Consider the following 23,210-nt stretch of genomic DNA (forward strand, 5'->3'; position numbering starts at 1 on the left):
CATGCAGGGTGTGAGCCAGCAGCAGTAGCGGGCGGTGGTAAGTCATATTCCTTGTTTATTGACAGTCAACTTTATACACTCGCTCCAAGGCTTTACACTGTACACTGTACTGTTGAGACTATGTAGTGAACAGTTGAAGAAGACACCTTTTACTTAGCATTAGCATTAGCATTGGAGGGAATTGAGTAACTAATGGCCTCTTCTCTTCAATTCAGCATAGAAATTTTTATGAAGAAGACTAAGAGTCAGGCCTTGATGTGTTGATGGAAAAGGGAAAGAAGGTTGGAAGGAGGAAGAACAGGTGACATGTATATATGACTGGGAGAGCAGGATGCGTGGGTGAAGGGTGCCAGGGATATATATAGGTGGCTGATAGGATGCATGGGTGGTTGAAGGATGGGTGAAAGGTGAAAGAAAGGATGCCTCCCTGGGTGGGTGAAACTGTATGGATACAAGGAATCCTCCAGGGGGTTTGATGAATCAAACTTAAAGGCAAGCAAGGTCACCTGGGTGGTTAAATGACAAATGTCTCTGACTCCGAGGCCCATTCCCTCCCTATCCATGTCATCATTTTGACAGTGTCAGCCATGGGTGGCCTATTGGCTGCATGGTTACAACAGTTGTACCTCATGTCACGTGACGTTGTGCAGTATATCATTCATATTAGTAATTATATGATCTGCCTTGTTGTAGTAGTGAGGGTGATAGTGAAATTGAGCATTTGCCATTGATTTAACAGAGTATGGCCATAATAGAAAAAGAGATAATCGTATACTACAGCAGCCCCACCTGCAGTCAGTAGTAAAGTAACACGCGCCTGCTACACAAGTATATCTGTCTAGGGGACAAACTGCACTTGCAAGCCTACAGAATTAATTTTGCTAAACGAGAGACAGAAGAAGAATACTTGTCTACTCCATATACTGCCTAATGCCTGAAACTCATCCAAATCTTAGAGGCAGAGGAATCAAGGATACTACAAATGGTATGTACTGCTAGAGGTACTGTGCAACTATGTAATAATTGTATGTGTTACTGTTTTGCTAAGAGTACTGGTCACAAATTGTCTCTTTTCGTTCTTGATATAGCTACGCCTCCCAATCTATTATCTGACAGGTGGGAGAGAGCAGCCATTACCTGGCAAAGGAAGCTGGAGGCCATGAGGGACAAATATTGGCGGCTAATGGTCCTGGAGGAGGAGGCTTTTCTAGTTTTATATTTGTTAGGGCAATAAATTTTTAGTTTTGCAATACATATGACGTAAATCATTTTTCGAGGGGGGTTTACTCTTTTACTTCCCACTGTTTCCTTTGCAGTAGGGCCTCCGCCAGTTTTTGAAACAGATAGCTGCAGTACCCTCACTTGTCCTACTATTCTCTCCTCCTATTTTATGCAGTCTGCAAATATATATTAACTCCTGTGGACTCGGAAGGGGTTTCAGTGTGTGAATTAATTAATTTCCATAGTATATAGATTATTGGCATTGCATCTTAAATTAATCCCCCACACTTCTTCTCTTACCTGTGATTGATTAGGCGAAGTGATGGCTGCATGGTGATGGTTTGGTTTCCCAAGGAGCGATGGTGGTGGTAGTAGTAGACAGTAGCAGCTGGAAAAAATAAAATGAGACAGTCACCTGAGGGAGACTAGAGAACGACTAGTAGAAGTACAGTATACAAGAAGAAAACTGCCAAACGAGAAACCATGATAATCAATGATAAAGTAAAATAAAACAGAATTGTGGACTAGCCTAGTACAAGTTATAAACTGAAATCGAATGAGCCTTAAGTGGACAAGCGTAACCTTTAGTGCTAAAAGGATGATGATGCTGGCAATTAATTATGATGGATTATGTTCCTCTGGAAAAAAATTGAATTTTGAATACTTTGCATGCGTGGGCAATCTAATATATATTGCCAGTGAAGGCTATATATACTTAGAGCAGAAGAAGTTCCTCACCCTGCCTTGAGTTGGTGTTGTTTTCACCACATCCGTCCCAGCAAGTGAGTGATTATTTAATGGCATAAATGTTATTTAGTCACACCTCAATAAATCATACAGCCCGGGAGAAGAGAGTTAGGGGGTTCAATGAACGGATGGGAAGGGGATTTGAGGGAAAGTTTTGACAAAGACAAACACTACACATGGACAAGACATTCATTTTGAGAGCCGACCATCATAAATCTGTAATGGGTGGAAAAGGAAATAGATGCATGATAATGATTAGTACTAGACTAGTACAGGGCAGTAGATTAAGTATCCAATTGTCTGTCTGCCCCCAGAGATACCCAAGTTACATACATTATGTTCCGTTGTACCGGGCTATGAAAGATAGCAAATTAAATTAAAATATCTGTAGGAGTCAAATAAGTAAACAAAAATAATACACAAAGTCGTAATGATTGAAGAGAAAAAAATGACACTGTATTGCCAAATTGGGAGTTGCATCTCTGCATTCCTCTTGGACTGTCTGTATGTCAATCCTGGGTGCCTGGCCAAAGCTGTTTGGTAAGGAAAATGTGAGTTATTTTTCCAGTATAGTGCAGGGTAAAGGGCCTGTAGATGGAAAAACAAAAAAGATATTGAAAAATCAAGGAGAAAAGTTAAACTGCAAAAGGAGTGAAACAAGAAGCCTTTCAGAAGCAGCGTGGCTAAATCATGTCTGTTTACGGCAGTTACCTCCAGCAGGCCCCCCACTCAACCTACACTTAACTTCAGATTTGAGCCAGACAGCACTGAGCACACGGAGCAACATAGCATTTTCCAAATGAAGTAAAAAATCAAAGCACCGCTGTCAGTCATATCACACTCATTACCAACACTGCTACACAGACATGTAGGTCTAGTCTGGTGTTGTTGTTTACCTTCAGGCGACTTCAAAGTCATCATCATCCAAATCGGTTGGTTTCAGTAAATCTAAAAACTTCCATCTTCTTCTGGTGGCATTTCTAGAAGTAGTCACGCTCACCCCCATGCCCTGAGTCATTCCATCAATCATCTATGATCCTCCTGACTCTCACTCAGAGAATAATGGGGCATATTTATGAGTTCTGGCGCATCTCTGCAAATCAGCAGGGATGCGCCAGAACTGATGCGTCACGCAATTCCCTCCTTGCGGCACCACAGATGCGCCGCATTTACAATGCGGCGCACCATGGTGCAAGGAAGGGCAGATGCGTGACGCATCTTGTGGTGTACGGGCGGCGAATTGTTGGAGTAGCGTCGCAAGTGCGACGCAACTCCTGCAATGTACAGAGGCCACCCACACAGGCGTAAGGATTTGACGCAGCAGCGTCGTAAAACTGACTCAGTGAAATCTTGTAGATTTCACTGCGTCAGTTTTACGGGGCTTTCCTACGAGGGAACGCCCACCCTGCGATAGAACGCCCACATGAAACCTGACGCAGGTTTCATGTGGTGCAGGGCTTTACAACGTGACGCATCTGCTTCGATGCGTCACGTTGTAAATAGGTCGCAGGGATGCGCCAAGTTTCCGCGCCGTTGAGTCATGCAACGGCGGCGTAAACGTGGCTCAAGTCCGACATAAATCTGCCCCAATGTGTACAACTCCCTACCAAAAGTGTCCTGAGTGAGTCCAGAGTCCAGACTCGTCCCGACTCAAAATGCAATGGGTCGGCCTGTAGTAGTACAATTTTGTTATTGAACAACAAGATGGGAAAAATTCACTTGAGTCCCATTTTTGTGTGTAGATTAGTAGACATCATTCACAACAAACAACAATCACTCAGTGTGCAACGCATAACATTACCTGTTCTTCTGGGTCAGTATTTCTATGCTAGGAAAGGATAGATATTGAGGGCCCAGGGTTGGAGGCATGTACACATTTGTTTATATTCTCCATCCAATATCTTGCTTGAGGGCAATGGCCTTAGTGCAAGTCGGGGCTTACTTCTTCCCTGAGTGCACATAGTTGCAGCTCTGATCCGGAAATAAAAGAGTAAGAGGGTGGGTATAGATTTATAAACCAGGCAGACACAAACAAATAATGAAGTAAATAATGTTCCTTAGCTATTCTTTTTTTTGGGGGGGGTGTTTGGGCGTCAAAGTAACTAGAAAGCCTTGTTGTCAGGGAAGTAGAATTCGTCAAACTCAGGTGGTTCACTCAGAAGTAGGTCACCTAACACACTACCTCCATGACCTGAGTCACCATCATCATCTTACTGCTGTGATAATTCAGGTACGGTGTAATCTGGTGGTATAAAGTGCTGATGCATTTTGATCATTGTTAACCTCTCCACATTTTGGGGTGAGAGACTTGTCGTTCTCACTGTCAGAATGGCACTAGCAGCACTATAGCATGCTCAGCAGAGACACTTGCTGCGGGGCAAGCCAGATAGTTTATCACCAGTATGCTGAGCACTGGCCATTTGCGCCTTTTCCTATACCAATACAGCAATGGGTTTTGATCAAAGTAGACCTCTGTTGGGTCATCCATATAGGCCTGGACCATCCGCTCAATGGTCATGGGTGCTCCGTTTTGCTCAGCCTCTTTTTCCTTTGCCTCAGCGCTGGATTTAGGCCCAGCCGGTAGAAACCATCTCTTTGCCAATTTTGGGGCTGAGGCTCCTGTACTTATGGTTGTTGATATTGCTCTTGCTGTTGTTGGTGGTTTTGGCTGCTATGAGCCAACCGCACTACCCTCAGACTCTTTAGTTGAACTTGAAGGCTGCCGTGGAGTACTTGTTGTGCCCTGGAGGAGCGGGTCTCTAATTCCAGGCCGTTTCTATTTGTAGCTCACTGGCTTGCACAGCTATTCAAGTGTTGTAGTTGTAACATCCCCGTCTGAAAAAGGAATTAAAGTGTCCAGTAATAGTTTGTACCGTGGACCAAGAATTGTGGCACAAATGTAAAGGTTGGATGACACAATGCCTTGTTGTACCCTTGTACTTTCAGATAAGCGAAGGATTAAGCTCTCCACCAACTCTAATGCTTCTTTTATTTCCTCTACACCTGTGTATATTGCAGACACCTCCTTTAGCTGTTCCTGTAGCATGTGCAACAATGGGATAGCTTGGCTCATGGTACAGTCCTCCTAGCTGACTTCACTTGTGAATACCTCTAAATGAAGCAGAATCTCTGTCAGGCATTTAACTAGGCCCCATTGGTTCATCTCAATGATCATGCCTTTCACAGTTGCATCCCTGCTTTGCATGACATAATAATTGATTGGTCTGTACTGCTCAAACGGACATTCAAGTGTGCAATAAGTTAAGCTTCCAATGTGTTGCCACCTCCTGGATGATTGCTTTAACTGGCATTCTTTCATCACGTTGAATGTTCCTCCGCTGCTTCTGGGCTTTAAAAGAATGGCTGATATGTGTGCAGATTTTTCTGCAGGTGGTCAGTAAGTTGCTGAGTTGGTCTTCTTTTTTCAGAAAGTCTTGAACAATGATGTTAATGTAGTGCGCCAAACAAAGGACCCTGAAATAGCCACCATCGGCCATGGCCTTAACTATATTACAGCCATTGTTTGAGGAAGCAAAACCAATGTTAAACCCTCTTAGTCACAGCCATTCAAAGAACTTAGTGTTAAAGTCTTCCAAAATGGTTGCAGCAGTATGTGATTACTCCATGGCAAACATGGCTACTGTAGCATGCTTCTGAGCACTGTTAAAAATGTCAACAGTGTCAAAACCAGCCTCTTCTGTAACCCCGACAAAAGAGATCCAGTGTGCAGTGATGCACATGTTATCAGTAGCTTGACATCTGGTCCACATGTCTTTCTTCAAGTGGATAGAGTGAATAGCACTGTGCTGCAAAGCTCGTCCAAGCAATTCTAGCATGTCATGATGTAGTGCTGGAACAGCAACTCTGGCGAAATATGACCGGCTGGGAATCGTCCACTTCGGGCAGATGTCTGCCACAAATTTAAGAAAACCCATCCCTTCCATGAAAGAAAAAGGGAGTAGGTCCAGCGCTAACATTTTAGCCACCTTCAGGGTGTACAAACGTGCAGTTGGGTGGTTACGTTCGTACTGCATCTCCAGCCTAAACATGCTGAGAGTGGTAGCCTAGATTTTTTTTCTTTTCTGGTGCCACTTATGCAGGTGACTTCTTGAGACCAGATAATATTAGGCTCAATGCATGTTTTTTCATTGCGGAACTACCTTGTCTTGGAACCCTTGGTCTCAACCTTACTCTTGTGCCATTGTGATGTTGCTGATGATGATGTGGGCTGTACCACGGCACTGCTGGGTAAAGGGCTGCTTTGTGTACTGGAGAAAATGTCTCCCTCTTTTTTACCTCCCACCATGATCGGATCTTCATCCCCTCCACCATCAACACTTGCAGTTTTTTGGTTGCTAAGGTGCGTCTCCAACTGGATCAAATGGTGTTTTCTCAGATGGGTTGTTTGGCCTCTGGTACCATAGTTTGTTTCAAGCTTACCCTGACCAGAACCTACTCCATAAATGGAGCATATAGCAATGTTCACCTCCTTCATGCTAACCAAAAATGAGTCCCGAACTGGGGATGTCAACTTTCTGACTCTGCTGGTGCCACTTGCAATATCGGATGACCTGGTAGGGGGGCGTGATGTTTGACTCTGCAGTACCTACTTCTACTGAGGTGGTTGTAGTAGATGTAGGTTGCTGACGGGACTTTGTAAATGTGGCAGGTGGAGGTGGTGTTGGTGGTATCTGTGTTGGTGGTATCTGTGCCACATCCCTCACAGGAATTTGGGATGGGGTAATGTTGGTCTCCACTGGGGCGGGGCTAACATCCATGATGACTGGCTTGTTATCATCCTCCTCTTCTACATCTACCCCATAGATCTAAGGCTTTCTGGAACCTTCCCTTTCCCTAGCCTTGCCTCCTAAGCGTAGCGTGTCTTTCTCACTCCTAGACTGAGGCGGGATCCAAGTGGTGTCTAGATCATCAGAAGGGGGCTCGGAGAAGAAGTTAATGGACTAACCCTCCTTTTCCTTTGCTGGGGATCTGGCAGGAAATGGATCTTCTAAAAGAGTGGCTTGCTCTTCTTCCTCAACAGGAAGCTTGATCTCCTGAACTGCCCCTACTTTGGGAGGAACTACTAGTATTGGTGGTGGTTGCAGCTGCTGTTGACCACTTATCTGAGTTTCCTGCATTGATTGGGTACTAATTTGCGATAACAATAAGTCAATTTCAACATCCCTGCTTGTTGGCATTGTCATGATTAGACTGGCTGCCTCTGCAGCAGACATGGGCTTGGGCCTACATTGGCGGGGTGGGTCTGCTGATGCGGGGGTGCTGCTCTCAGCTTTCTCCCTGGACACCACAGCTGTGGGGCAATTTTTGGTTTCCCAAAAAAGGTGCTGGGCAACATACTGGTGCCTTCTTCTTCTCACTGGCAACTTTGGCTGTTTAATGCTGGTGCCTTTTTTTGGGGCCATCGTGAAGATGTCAGTTAGAAAGCAGCTGCACTTGTTTTAGGTACACAAGTTAAAGAGATGTTTGTGGTCACACATCATGTGAAGTTGTGCACAGGACGCAGGCCTTTGTCTGGCACAACAATGGGTGATGTCTCCTCATCTTGTGCACCTAAAAGCAAAGAAGCAAGAAGAACATGAGTGAAATGTGGCATTGTTGTTGTTCAATAATTACTAGTACAAACAAATATAATAATATATAATTTAGTTTGTGAGACTTTGGCAACAACAAGGGCTTTCATTGTGTACTGTACAGTACATTACACTCAGGAAGGATAGGAAAGAAGAACAACAACAACAATGCAAATGTAACGTTTTGGCATTGTGCATCACATGGCGTGGGTGGGGCACTCAGGGAGCTGCAGCTGACAAATGACAATGGAATGGAACAATCCCTTGACAGTGAATACTGTTGTGAATATCACATAGCAGACATGGGGATAATGTTCTTGATTGATACCAAATCATGTTACTTTCAAACTGAAAAAAATACATTGGAAAAATAAATTGAATTTCGTTTTTAAACTTTGAAAAACTGAGGAAAAACTTTGAAAATATAATCAATTAAACAAATTGGAAAAATTCAAACATAAAAAAGAAAAAAGAAATTGAAATAATGAAATAATTATAAATAAGTAAAAAATAAAAATTATCCTTAGGAGTCTAATTATTAATTTATTAAGCTGCTTATCTAAGTGATGAACCATCCATGCAAGCATATGGAAAAGGGGCACACTGGTTGAATGCACAAAATGGCAGGCCTTTGGCAAAAGCACACTGACTGTCTTCACAAAATGGTCGCCAGATACATGGTCCCATCACAACTACAACAAGCAGCGGGACAGGAAAACAATTAACAGAAGGAGGCCTATGGAGGACCCTGCCACATGGCCCTGGGGAACCAAAGCAAATGCATTGCTGGTCTACTTGCAAACACACACACACACTGGAAAGACAAAGTTGGCATGCTTGCTAAACAACAAATCTTTAATACAACAATGCCAAAAACAAAACTGCACAGGGCTAAAACGGTTTGCAAGTTACAACCACACACATCCAACAAAGCCATTTAATTAATTTAACACACATGAAAAAGTGAAATACCACAAAAAAAATATTTTATATTTTAATTAAATGTCAACCATGGCCAAAATGATGTTTAAATTCAACAGACACCAGAGAAACAGCATCCATGAGAAGCTCTGGGTCTATTGGCTGGAAAACCAATTGCCATACTAGGCCATCTAGTGAATCACTTCAAATCAATATTGCAAATTTATTAAAAACATGGAGAAAATGTAGTGAACTATTCTACATTTGTGCTGAATAAAGAAGAAGAAAGAAATTGCAGGACAACAACTAGCAAGAAGCCATAGCTACCAAAAGAAGGCTTACAGGCCTATCGGAGAAGCACACTGGCTGCATTCCCAAAATGGCCGCCAGCTACATGGCCAGGCCACAACGAGAAGCAATAATAAGCCTACAAAGGGAAGACAATGCAGGCCTATGACAAAAACACACTGGCTCCCTTCAGAAAATGGCCACCAGCCACATGGCCAGGCCATCACAACAAGAAGCAATAAGCCAAGACGAACAAAGGGAAGGCCTATGGCAAAAAGAGCACACTAACTGCCTCTACAAAATGGCCACCAGCCAAAAGGTCATAACAACAAGCAGGAGGCCTGGAAAACAATGAACATAAGCAGGACTATGGATACAGACTTTACAAAATGGCCCCTGGCCACTTTGGGGAGCCAAGCCAAATGCTGGGGCCTACGATTAAAAACACACTCACACACTGGCCAGACTAAGAAGGCATGCTAAACAACACCTCTTATGAAAAGAAAAACACATTTTGTGTTTCAATCCAATGGTATCGAAATTATGTTTTAATTCAACAGATACAACAGAAACATTTGTTATTTTCATGCACCTATGAGTAGCTTTGGGACTACTGGCTGAGAAAGGCAGACTACTGAGCTGCATAGTGAATTAAATAAGTATGGCAAATTGATTTAAACAGCAAAACATGGAGACAATGTAGTGAACTGTGCAACATGTTTCCTTCATAAAAGAAGAAACAATACTTACAAAGAAACAACTAGGCTCCTACTGAAACTACAGGCCACCCACCACAATAAATTTTAAAAAAATCGATGAAAAGTGCAAATAAATCTAGGTGCATGCCCCAATCAAACAAACAACTCCAGTTTTCCAACTTACTTGTGAAATCTCAAATTCAAAGTCATCAAACCCAATGATATATTATGCAGCAGACACAAAGAGTGATCCTTCCAGCTCTAAATCTAAACAAAAAGTGACCAGGAGATGGACAAAGCACTGGGAGGAGACTTCTGGACAGGAACAGGGAGTTGGAGGCTCTGGGGCACTTACTTCCTCTTGAAAAAAAGAGAAAAAAAGAAAAGGAATCCTTGCACAATAAAATATAGCCAAATGTCAATTTGCTGAATATTTTTCACTCCAAATCATCATTTTGAAAAGGATTTGGTGCTGCTCGGGGAGAGAAACTTCTCCAGATTGCAGTTGCTGTAGATCTTGCGCATTCAGGATTGCGTTCCTCACAAAACCTCCTTCCAGAAGTCCACTGGTACCCTCAAATGATGTGTTGGCGACCACAAACTCTCGCAGGACCACGCGGATGCCTAGCAAATCTTGTGGCTCTTGCGAACGGCTCGGAAAATCTCATCGGCAATCACAAACACTCTTTAAGTCTCTCCCATATGCTTGATAATGCATTTCGGATGTGCCAACAAAAAAAACCCTCTGTTCCGTTGTGGAGTGAAGAGTTTATTAGCAACTCCGCGTTCTACGCAGAGCGCGGAGTTTATTTATTTATAGAGTTTTATATAGCGCGAACGTGACCCACGAGGGTATCAGAGCACTTTACAATAGAAGAATATAAATGGATGAGTTAGTCTACACAAAAACAAATTGCCAATTTGTAAAAATAGAAATAAAAAGTATATACATATCAAACATAGAGGACCAAGATTAGATTCTGCGGAACGTTGTACACTAGACAGTTACTGAAAGTTAGGAAATTGTGCTATCAGACATACATATTATACCTTTGAACGAGTGCTAGCTGGGGCGGCTAAGGAGGTGTGTACCGCTGTTACTGACATCGCGAACCTCTCTCTTCAGACCGCCATGGTGCCAGCACAATGGAAACAAGCAAAATTGCTCCCCCTCCTAAAAAAAAATCTTTAGACCCGGCAATTCTTGCTAACTTTCGCTAAATTTCGCTATTACCAGCCCTCGCTATAGTCTGTGAAAAAGTCATTTTTCGTCAACTCAAGACCTTTGTGGAATCCTCAGGGGCCTTGCATCCGGCTCAGTTGGGGTTCAGAGCGGCGTATAGTACAAAAACCGCCCTGGTGGAGATGTCGGAGGCGATCAGAGAGTGTCTTGACGGGGGCAGCAGGGCGGAACTGATTTTACTCGACCTCTCTGCCGCCTTTGATACGGTGTCCCACCAGCGGCTCCTGACGCGGCTCTCTACTATTGGTGTTTCCGGCCTTGCCTGGGAGTGCGTTAAGTCCTTTCTGGACCAGCGCACGCAGCAGGTATGTATGGCCTCTTGCTTCTCCTCGGTCAGGAATTTGACTACAGGGGTTCCGCAGGGCTCCACCTTGAGCCCCCTTTTATTTAATATATACCTTACCCCCCTGGTCTACCTGGCAGAGAAGTTGGGTGCGAAAGTGATAGTGTACGCTGATGATACTCAGCTGCTGTTCACCTGGAAGGGACCGGATGCTGATAGTACCATCGCCCGGTCATGTCTGGCTTCCGTTTTCAGCTGGCTAGCCGAGGCTTCTCTGAAGTGTAACGAGGAGAAGTCTGAGGTTCTTTTGTATGGCCAGTTCCCCCTGGACATCAGGCAATCTCTCTGGCCCTCTCAATTCCCTTGCCCGCACTCAGATGACGGCCCTGTAAAAAACTTGGGGGTGTGGTTCAGTAAGGACTTGCGGTTCACGGACCACGTAAAAAAAACTGACCGGGATCTGTTTTGGAACCCTTAAAATCCTTAGAAGGATTTTTCCTTTGCTCCCGAGTTCGGCCAAAGAGGCAGTTGCTCGCCCTCTTATCCTCTCGAGGCTGGACTATTCTAGTGCTCTCTTCATCGGCTCACCTGGCTACCTGGTTCAAAAGCTTCAGGCGATACAGAATGCCACGGCAAGACTCGTGTTTAATGCTCCAAGCCGTACCAGTGCTAGGCGTCATTTACGGGAGCTGCATTGGCTACCAGTGAAGCAGCGTGTCCAGTTTAAGGCCATCACCCTAGTCCATCGAGCTCTGTATGGACCAGGTCCTATGTTTCTTAGGAAACGCTTTGCATTTTATGTCCCTAACCGTCCCCTCTGTTCTGCCTCTCTGCGTCGGGTGATTGTCCCACGCTTTCATAGAGTCCGCCTGGGAGGCCAATCACTGTCGGTAAAGGCCGCTGCAGCTTGGAACCTGCTCCCCTCGGCGCTTCAGTCGACACAGGAGTTTCATCTCTTCAAAAAACTGCTTAAAATGCATCTGTTTAGCCAGTCTACCTAACTTTCCTTTCATCTACCCCAATTCACCCGCGCCAGGACACTCTCGAGTATTTGCGCGCGTTAGAAAAGTGCTATATTATATCATATCATATCATCGATTAAGAGTATATATATATAAAAAGTATAGATGATCAAGCTGATCCACAGCCAGCTAAACATTAAGCTGCATACAATTATAGTGCAACAATGGCTGTGATGAAAAGTTTTATACTCAAATACATCCCACACTTAAACTTAGGACAAGAATGTGTTCATTAGTAGTCTTTTACTTCCTTTTTGAAAGCAGTAAAGGAAATGATTCCACACACTAGTGGTGGTAAAGAGTTCCAAATATTTGGTGCAATCCCTTAGAAAGCTCTACAGCCTGTTCTCTTCTTCTGGAAGGATTGTGATTTCTGAAGGAAAGTGCTCACATTTCGTAGTTGTCTGCCACCTCCAGATTTTTCCAGCTTTAGCGCCAAGTAACTGGGTGTATTGTTGTGAATTGCTTTGTGCATCATGCACGCCACTTTAAGGTGCATTCTTGCCTCACAAGGCAACCAATTCAGTGCTTTCAAGGTTGGTGAAATGTGACTGTTTCTTTTGGTTCCTGATACCAGTCTAGCTGCAGCATTCAGGACTGCTCTCAATGGTGCAAGCCTGTATGTAGGGAGACCAGAAAGGGGGGTGTTTCCGTAGTCTAATCTTGGCAGTACTAGGGCTTGTACTGCAATTTTTAGATCAGCCTGAGGGAGGAAGGGTTTGAGTTTCCTTAAGATATTCATCTTGTGATTAGCTCCCTTGGTGACAATAGATATGTGAGACTGCATATTCAAATGTTTGTCAATGGAGACACCTAGGGATTTTGCTGAATCTATGATGAGGGGGACACAGTCGAAGGAGGTTAGGTGTTTTAACCAGAGGTCTATCTTTGGAGTGTGGTTTGGAGGTGAGATGAGAATGAATTCTGTTTTTTGGTGTTCAACATCAGGTGGTTGTTAGTGAGCCCGCTTTGCGTGTTTAGAAGCGTAGTGTTAAGAGCAATCAAGTCATCTGGCGAGGTGATTTTCAGGTACAACTGGGTGTCATCCACGTATACAGGTGATATAGAATGTTTGCTGATTTCAATGCATTCACCAGAGGCTCCATTAGGAGATTGAAAAGAATGGGTGAGAGGGCAGATCCCTGAGGCACACCAAGTGTGACCATGGATGGTTAGGAGAGTGAATTCTACATCTTGAATCTTTGAGATCTGGTATTCAGGAAGGAGGAGAACCATTGCAGCACAGTGCCCGAGAGGCCCATCCTTCTTTCCAATAGGGACAGGAGGTTATCATGCTTGACCGTATAGAAGGCAGAGGACAAATCAAGAAGTATCAAAAGGCATGATTCATTTTGGTCAAGCATAATTAGTATATCATCCATAATGTGTGTGAGTGCAGATTCAGTGCTGTGTCCTCTTCGAAAGCCCGATTGGTGACTGTCTAAGAGGTTGAAGTTCTCAATTTGATTGCATAATTGTATTTGAACACATTTCTCCAATAATTTAGCCAAGGTGGGGATGTTGGTTATAGGACGGTAGTTGTTAGGATCAGATGGAGAGGCGTCAGCCGTCTTTAGTATAGGAGTTGCCAAAACTCGGAAAAATCAGAGTGGAGTTTTACGCCCAGGCTTACATTAAATCTAGTGAGTGCTCTGAGAGTAGGCACCTCAGATATTTTGCAGCATCGCACAACTGCTGCATAGAAAATGCAGAGCACACCTTTTGCTTTTGGGGTTCTTTGAATCAGATTTATCAATGAAGCATGGTTGGCCTAATCAATTCTGATTATTAATCCTACATTGCTCAGTTCAACATTTGCGCTGCCACAAGCAAGCTTTCCCTGAAGGATTAGAAATTAAGGAGAGAGCAGGAGCTGGATGTACAAAGCCTTTTTGTGGTTTCAAACCCACTGGCTTTCCACAATGTACACAAGCCCACTCATGAATCAGAAAGTACCCCAAATTGGTAAAAGAGGTCTTGTGGCACTTTCAAAATGACAAATAGAAAAGGGCATGAAAGGGGCATTGCCATCCTATTTGTGATTTGGAGAGAGATGTATCAATGGTTTGAGACTACAAATGCTGTCACAAACCATGATCAGTTACTGATCCATAATTTGTGGTACTGTTTCACAAAGAGTTGCTGTCCCTTTTGGAACTAGGCCTGTGGCCTGTGGTTAGGAGGAGGCAGTAATTGAGAGGACAACTGCCTCCTCCCCTTGATTTGTTTCTAAAAGGCTTCTTTTAGTGGAGCTTGTGCAATGCAATAGGTCTCACATTTGAGAGCTGTTAAGCTATTGACATTGTAAATAACAATGCATTTTATGTATCTGATGTTACACCAACACATACATTAAAAGCATTGTCATATGGAATGCCAATAGCTCAATCTTTCGCAAATATGAGACCTATTGCATTGCAAATGCTTTATATGTGAAGGAGGCAGACAGAGTGAACGAAATATACCCAGGCAACAGTATATGAAAAGACAGTTTACTCGACTGGTTGGACGATGGGGTAAACAAATTGGTGCACCTTCAGAAGCAATTATAATAATAGTGAAAAAGTCTACTTGCGCTCTACCAACTAAAGAGGCATCGTCCTACCTCTAAACATACAACAATTTAAACTCAAGGAAGCTAGGAGCGCTGAATCATGAGTATCTATACGACAAAGTACAGTTAATCAAAAGGTCTGATTATCACATATATATATATCTTTAGTATACATGACATGCATCAAAATAAGAATTCTTCAGATGAATCTTGAATTGTAGAAATCCTGTAATTATATTTTCTTGAAAAATTGATCATGACAGTACCAACAGCCGACGCGTTTCGTCCTGACAATAGGACGTCATCAGGGCTGTAAATACATAAAAATACATACATGAACTGAGATTCATCGACATACATTGTATTTGTATATTAGCTATATATAAGCTCCTAGCTTCCTTGAGTTTTAATATGAAAAGACAGTGTACAGCAAGGATGAGAAGGACGGGATGGGGCTCACCAGGGATCTCAACATTTCTTCTCCTCTCAAGATGTGCGTCCGCCATAATGTAATGTTTAAATAAAGAAAAAAGTTGGGTGAGCTGCACACAAGATGCACTACTGCCATAATTTAATGTAAAAAAACTAAAACAATGAGTTGGGTGAGCTGCACACAATAAGACGCGTGGCCGCTATGATTTAATATTTTTTTTAAAACAACATCTTGGGCAAGCTGCCCGTCTTGTCCTGTGATTGTTCCCATTGTGAAAGTGAAAGTGCGCCCAGCGCGCTGCAAATACAAAAAGAAAGCACCCGCCATTACTCAAGCTGACGTTCCACTAGTTCTCTTTAGGCTAATTAAGTAAAGAGTTCTCCCGAAGGCCTAATGCAAGCTCTACAGTAAGGACACATGTAAAAGGTCCAGCCCTGATGGGAGGTTACAAAAGCAGACAGGGGGGTACCAAGGAGGGACTAATAAGCCTATTAACAAATAAAAAGACAACATTTACAAAGGACAGTCAGAGCTGCCAATTGAAAAGATGGGAGAGTGGGCAGAGCTTCAAGTCCATACCTGAATACAGCATGCCTCACAAAGCAGTGCATGCGCTGCCCAGGCTCAACCTAAACAAAACTACACCTTGGAATAGCAAGTGCAGGGACTGATGTTTTTTGTTCCTTGCAGGCACCCATGTCTGCATTTGCAGCCATTGACAGGGGGGGGGGGGTGAAAATTGTAAACTTCCTAATTAATATTCATTAGGCAGGTCACTTTGCGACCCCCTGTGAATTCACTATCTGCAATGTGACCTCTTAGTATATAGCTCTTTTCACAAATTGCATTCTCATTAAGTCACAAATTGCACATGACTGGTTTGAAAATGAGAATAGTTTATCAAGTATAAATTCCTGAATGCGTTTTGCATTGGCCAAATATTTTCCCAATTACAAGTAATTAATTTAAATCTCAAGTTCAAAGGAAAAGATGATTCTGCACTGATAACTGTAATTGGTTTAAGAAAAGATAACATTAAGGAGTGGGAGGTAGGGAAGTGAAAGGAAATTAAGTGTGCAGGGAAAAAAGCTAGAACACAGATGTAAAATCAGGCAATTACTTTCAAATCATTTGCTAAAACCTACAACAAATTGTCAATATGAACGTTTGTCTCCTAGGTGACTCCATGCTCCTTTGTCTATATTAGATATTTTCAGACAAGTAAAACCTTAGCCAAATATATTTGCTGACAATGCAGCTTATTAATAGAAAATGAAATTCAAGGACTCTATTTAGCAATCAATCAATCAATCAAACGTTAAAGCCTTTAAAAAGATTAAAATAGGAACATTCCTAATATCAATATAAGAGCAAAATTCAAATTGTAAAAGGAGACAGAAGGCATCATATAAAGTGCAAAGTGCTAAGGACAAGTGGAATAGACTGTGTAACGTGAAAATACCAATATTAGCGTGGTATGTGCCCTGGAATCAAAACAGGCAAAAACAGATGGCTGCTATACAAACAACTTTTTCCTGCGCCTAATGGCTCCTGTTAAAAAACGTACAACCCCAAAACAGACCATAGGGGAAGATAGCATTTGGAGGTACAACAAAGCAGGCCTGACTTGTGTAAAATGACAATCTCTAAGTAATAGAAATATGGAAATATAAACCTTTTGCGCAATGAGAAAGAGTAATCACAGAAAAAAATTAAATGTAAGGTAACTTACTCAGAGAAATTGTAGCAAGAACAAGGTTTTAGGGTACCAGGTTTTGTAAAACCTTGGGGAACAGCCAAAGCCAGGGAACAAATGCATTTGGAATATGGTTAGCACACAGCAATGACAGGCGTTACTAACGACGAGTAGATACAGTTGAACTTGATTGCACAAGGGTAATGTAACATATCTTCTCACCATTGGTTTTGCTTACTCCTTTTCTTTACTAAGTCCCTGGCGTTTGTCCAGGAACTGTTGTTTAATGGTTCTGATTGTTGATTTACCCAAGGATTTAGGGCTAAGGTACAGGCCTGGAGAACTGAGCCAATTTGTCAGACCCATTACATACTTTAACCAAAGGATGTGCTCCATCGCTACACAATCAGTGATTATTAGTTGGTTTAAATTAGTAATGTGACTCTATTTATCATGTTTTACACTGCTGCATACCACTTTTATGGTCTGGTATGTTCTACAATAGTTTGAACCTTAAGTGAAATCTTATGCAAATACTGAGATGTTGATTTGGGTGAGAGTAGCAGACCATCTACAAACTCTCTATCAGGTGTATCCTTTATTTCTCACCTTGCTGTATCTTAAAAACAGATGCTTGCTTATAATGTACACCATGGAATGAGTTGTAGCTTTTGTGACCAGCAAAGCAGATGTTTGAACGAACCTTGTAGACTCAAACAGGATTATTATTTGATTCTTTGTGCACCTACTTTAAAAGAACTCCTCTCCAACAACAGATAGCATTATCAATTCATTGCCAGCGTCACCAATAATTGCAAATGCAGGGTGTGGTCATTTATGCTTTTCTATTCGTAATCTATTTCAAGTTTATGTGGGATCATAAAAAACATACCCAGGGAGAAAATGTACCTTCTAACACTCTCCTCTGGGAAAGCTTACTGCAATTTATAATGATCTCATTTACTCATTGGTACCAAAATCCTTACATGCTATGGGGAAGGAACCATTTTTAAAGTTTAGACTTTACAATAAAATGACACGCACAGTGAATCTGAAATTACTGCATACAGCATTCTAAGATTATGCACCTATAATGAAGAACAGGTTAGCTCTCCTCCCCAAAATGAGCCTCGGCCTGCTTCCACTTGCACCCAAAACAATGAAGTGTAATCCAGTGGTCAGTTGGCTGACCTCCTGTTAGGCTACAGGGACACAACAATCTGCATCAAGTCTTGTTCCTGAAGAGCTCAGCTCATCAGTTTCAACTGATCCTGTCCTGGACCCTGATGGTTGCTTCTACTGAAGTGTGCTTTGATGTTCAAGTGCTGTTCATGAGGCCCTGGAACCTCTAACTGTGTCACAGTGTACTCCTCTTAGCATCCTGAGGAACCAGGACTTAGAAACTTTTTTTCTTCCAAAAGACCTTTGAATAATTAAGAGAAAACCTGCTATGTCTGAAGGTGTGTTATCTCAGGTCTAAAGATTCAGGTTGCTCCTGCTCTGAGTTCTACCGGAGCAGCAAATCCACTTCAGCTAGATGTCAAAGAGTGACTATCCTACTTCATGGAGCCCTGTTCTGTTACAGTGTTCAGCTAGCCCCAGAGAAAGAATCCAAGCTCCAAAGGTTGACATCTTCAATGAGGGAAGGTGCCAAAAGTATTCGTATGACAAATGACCTTCCTTGTGCATAATCTTTTTATTTCTCTGGCTAAGAGCTTTCCAACAAAAAGTCAACAGATTCACTGGGACGTTATCTAACTGCTATCTGGCCTTGATGAGCCCTTCTCCTCCACAGCTTGCTGCCTTTCCCTGCTGAGATTTTGGACATCTATTTCGGAGAATAGATTTACTAAAGATGTTCGATCGAGGTTACATCAGCAGCTCTGGAGCAAAATCTATTTTGGTATTTTCAAAGCCACGCCCAATCTGCATGGCATTAAAAGGAAAAAGAAAGTAACAAGGCAATGCATAGCACTGCTTTGCCTCTGGTAGGAGTTCCATGGGTAAATCACAGCCATTCCTGTGCAACCACCCATGTTTTCTGACACAAATCCATATTTAAAGAGACTTGCACAAATGGATTTGCATCAAAATGGTTCGCCTACCAGAGGCTGGTGTTACGAGGAGAACTATCTTTATTTCTCTGTATTACTTCCTCTTTGTATGTTTGCTGCATTCTTCAGCACACCATCAAAGATGAATAAAACCCAAAGGATGTATTTTTGTTCAGGAAGGTACCCCTTCTTGCACAAAGCTTATCCTGACCTTGACGCAGGCACCCTTGTGTCATGGCGCAATGGTCCCTGTATTGACACTATGTAGTCCAAATTGCGCTGCAGCAAGGAGAGAGGTGAAATGTGTCATATGTTTGTGCATTAGTTTCACGTCTTCTCTCTCCCTTTCAGGCAGCTTGGCACAGCTACTTCCCTTGGTTTGCTGCATATCTTAGTAAATTAAGGCTTCAGTCAGAAGGTAAAAATTCAGACCAGGAAAGGCCTGGTCTCTGCATCTGACACGCCCTCCACCGTGGTCAGCCTTAAATTATATCTATGTCCTGGCCAAGCACAACCAGATGACCGTCACTGATTATTATTGCTTTTTGGTGCTATTTTTTTTTTAACTTTCAAAATTCATATCTTTGAATCCCTTTATTAGGTTTGTATTGTATTGGTGCTATTTTGTCTACATATATATTTATTTTTTATAATTTGGAGTGAGATGTTTATAGCATGGTTTCTTTCATTTCTAACTGTTTTAGTACTTCTGTAGCTTTACACATTTACCTTAAATTAAACCTGTCTGCTCTGTACAACATCTACGAGGAGTTGAACTCAGATTAAAATGGCTGCACACTTTACTGGAACTAACAAGAGCATTGACATTATTCCTTGTAATGGACTACAATCCACCCCAACTGACAATCCACTTTTTCACAATTACACTTTTCAAATTGCAAACCTTTTGGTAAAAATTTTAATCTACAAATTTAAATTTGGGATTGGTGAACAATGTGCACAATAAACTTCCTCTTTTACCATTATTTTTAGTGATATGAGCTCTGACTTTATCCAAAGACCTAATGTAAACTCATATAGAATAGCAGATGCCATTTTCTGCTAAAATTCAACAATAAAGGTATCCATTCCTGCATCATACTATGATCTCCGCTATCTATAAACCCCTGGAAAGCAAACCTCACACTATGAAAACCCACACTATAGCACTCACAAATGTCCGCTCGCTTGGCAAGCACAGCCAAGACATTCATGAGTTGATCCACGATCACAAAATAGATCTCCTGTTCATGACTGAAACATGGATGGGCCTAGCGTCCGACCCGGACTTGGTCATAGCCGTTCCGGTGGGGTATACTACCCATAGACTAGATAGGCAAATCAAGAAAAAGGGAGGTGGCATCGCCATTATTGCCCGTGATACCTACACTGTAAGGTTCACCATCATTCCACAGACCTCTTGTGAAGCCATTGAATTCTCCATCAAAATGTCTCCATCTTACACTTTTAAAGGGATCCTCCTTTACCGCCCCCCAGGGCCCAGAAACGACTTTATTGGTGCTTTCAGGTCATTTCTGGAAGTATCTGCATTAGATAATCCTTTCACCATCTTAGGTGATTTTAACTTTCATTTTGATACCCTTGATAATCCTGACACAGCCACCCTATTAGCCGATTTATCTACCTTTGGCCTGGCCCCCTTGGTTCATGCCCCCACGCATGAAGGAGGTCACATGTTAGATGGCATTTTTTCCAATGCCACAGGCTTTCAAGTTACACAAATACTTCCTCTAACATGGTCTGACCACCATCTTATTCTGTCATCGCTACAAACTCACGATCTCTCGATTAATAAATCCAACTGTAACCCCCGTCAACCATACTTGGCATGGGATGACATAGATGAATGCAGGCTAAAAAACCTGCTCATAGACACCACCCCTTTGTTATCCACCGACCCTAACACTGCTACTTCCCAATTTTACAACTGGGTTAGTTCAGCAGCCAAAGATCTGGTTCAAGTCAAGCAACGGTCACGTAATAAATCTACCCCCTCGGCCCCATGGTACACGGACGAACTACGCACACAAAAGCAACAGTGCCGAAATAGAGAGAGACACTGGCGGAAAGATTATTCCCAGGAATCTAAATCCCTGTACAAAGAGTCGGTAACCATATACAAAAATCCCATCATAGACGCCAAGAAAAAGCACTACTGTCATAAAATAGAAACCGCACAAAACTCAAATAAATGTCTATATGAGACTACTAAACAGTTAGCAGGCTCTTCTGTTGATCTTACACCCCCCCGTCCCAAGCCCTCTGTGACGCTTTGTCTAGATTTTTCTTTAGCAAAGTTGATGATATTTATCGAATCTTTGCCAACACTGCTACCAATTCCCATGAGGCCTCTACCCAGCTTGAGGGACCAATTTTTCAGCAGTTCAGAGAGGTGACCTGCTCTCAGGTACTAAATACCATATCCTCTATTAAATCGGGGTCGGCCTTGGACCCATGTCCTTTGAAGGTTATGCGGCCTATTATGGATACAGTTCTCTCATCCATAACTGAGATCTGCAACTCCATGTTTTCAACAGGCATTTACCCGGACACCTTAAAGAAAACACTCATAAAACCGCTCCTGAAGAAACCCTCCCTTGATAAAGAAGAACTTAAAAGTTACCGGCCTATTGCCAGTTTGCCACTATTAGCGAAAATAGTGGAAAAAACTATGAACATCCAACTTTCCTTCTTTATCGAGGAGAACAAAAGGCTGGACGAATCGCAGTTTGGTTTCCGTCGATGTCACGGAACTGAGACTGCTCTGGTCAAGGCGGCAGATGACATTAGATCCATTCGGGATGCAGGAGGCTCTGCCATCCTGATCCTACTGGACCTATCGGCGGCCTTCGACACGGTCGACCATACCACTCTGGTCGACCGTGTCGAGAGTATAGGTATCCGAGGCAGCGCCAAAAATCTTATTGCCTCCTTCTTGGCTAACAGGACCCAGGTTGTCACTGTGGGACCTTTTGAGTCCTCCCCACTGTCATTACCATGTGGAGTTCCCCAGGGCTCATCCCTCAGTCCGACACTCTTTAACATTTATGTGTCGGACCTTGCCAAAGTCATCAGGGCACACGGGATGAGCCTGACGTCCTACGCAGATGACACCCAACTGATCCTAGCTGTTAAGAACGATGGGCCACAAAAAGCCAACATGCTCAATCAGGGCATGCAGGCAATAGGCAGTTGGATGGCCCATAATTGCCTGAAATTAAACTCTGAAAAATCCGAAGTTGTAATTTTCGGCAATCTTTCCCCGGACTGGTCCTCTTTATGGTGGCCTTCGTCTATGGGCCAGCCTCCAGATCCGGTTGATAAGGTTAGGAACCTGGGTGTCCTGTTCGACAATCGTTTGAACTTCCTACCTCATGCTAACCAGATCTCTTCCTCAGCCTTCTACAAACTCCGGCTTATTAAGAAAATTCTGCCCTTTTTACCTGAACATCTTGCCAAAACATTGGTAAGCGCCTTGGTTCTCTCCACCCTAGATTACTGCAACGCCTTGTTTCTAGGTGCTCAGGAGAGAGTGCTAGCTAAAATGCAGGTTATCCAGAATGCCGCTGCAAGGCTTCTAGGGCGAATCTCTAAATACCAGCCGGTCTCACCAACTATAAGACGACTTCACTGGCTCCCGGTGAAAAAGAGGATTGAGTTTAAGGCATTGTGTTTGACATATAAGGCCTTACATAATGCCGGACCAGTGTTCTTCACTCAAAATCTAACTCCTTACTGCCCTTCCAGAACACTGCGCTCCTCCAATTCCTCCGATCTGGTGGTCCCCCGAACTAAAACTGTTCATTGGGGTGACAGACGATTCCTGGTAGCTGCACCGAAATTGTGGAACACACTCCCTTATTCAATTAAGACCAGCACCTCCCTCTGGTCTTTTCGGAAAAACCTTAAAACTTGGCTTTTCAACCTTTGATTTCCTCTAACCTTTGTACTTCTACGCCTCCCAGGGTTAAACACAGCAGTTATCTAGCGCCGAGATGACCTAGGGCCGTCGTTCGCGCTTTACAAATGTTGTAATAAATAAATAAATAAATAAATAAATAATAAATAAATAAATAAATTCAATCTGCAAATGGCCTCCATGACTTCCAGCCCATCAATTAGAGTATTCAAAGCTCGTGATCCTCATTCTGCAAGTATATAATATTTAATTTTGTCTTCCAATACTTTCATATTATTACCTTATAGATTATTGTAAATCTGTGCGCAGTGAGTCATGCAATAATCTCTTTTTCTGTGATGGCTAACTGCAATAGTCTCTGGAATCGAATGATATTTAATGGTTTAAGTATCGGCTTTTACCCGTTTTCCTATGTTCCCATAGTAGATTAAGTGTATGAAACACAACCTTTTGGTCTTCAACAAAACTTTTTGTAAAAAGTTGAAGTTATTGTTTCAAGTTGCCAAAGAGATATTTTCA

This window comes from Lissotriton helveticus, chromosome 4_1, assembly GCF_964261635.1.
Source record: "Lissotriton helveticus chromosome 4_1, aLisHel1.1, whole genome shotgun sequence".
NCBI lineage: Eukaryota > Metazoa > Chordata > Amphibia > Caudata > Salamandridae > Lissotriton > Lissotriton helveticus.